This window comes from Macrobrachium rosenbergii, chromosome 26, assembly GCF_040412425.1.
Source record: "Macrobrachium rosenbergii isolate ZJJX-2024 chromosome 26, ASM4041242v1, whole genome shotgun sequence".
Lineage (NCBI taxonomy): Eukaryota > Metazoa > Arthropoda > Malacostraca > Decapoda > Palaemonidae > Macrobrachium > Macrobrachium rosenbergii.
In genome coordinates this window covers 33,760,553-33,761,006 of record NC_089766.1, presented here as the reverse complement: position 1 = coordinate 33,761,006, position 454 = coordinate 33,760,553, and positions in this window count along the sequence as shown.

The window sequence follows — 454 nt, the reverse complement described above, 5'->3', positions numbered from 1 at the left end:
CCTACTTCACTATTATTTTCCATACTCAGTTTTTCTAAAATCTTAAACAATTAAAAGAAATTTTTATTTTTACTATCGCTCACTTACATAACGAGTCATCCAAAACAAATCTCGAGAGAGATAAAAAAACTCTATATTGCATTGTAAATCACATGTTTACAGCCATTCACCTCTCATACAAGTTCCCCATTGAGATATAATGGCGTTAACTTTGCCCCCAAATGCGTTTACGTGAACATAGGAATTCGTACAACATTTGTTTATCAGTGTCACTGAAATATATATATATATATATATATATATATATATATATATATATATATATATATATATATATATATATATATATATATATGTATGTATGTATGTATGTATGTAAGTATACACAGAGACAAACAAATCAACTTACGGCTAAAAGTGGACTAACTAAAGCATAAGATAGATACGTTTGCAC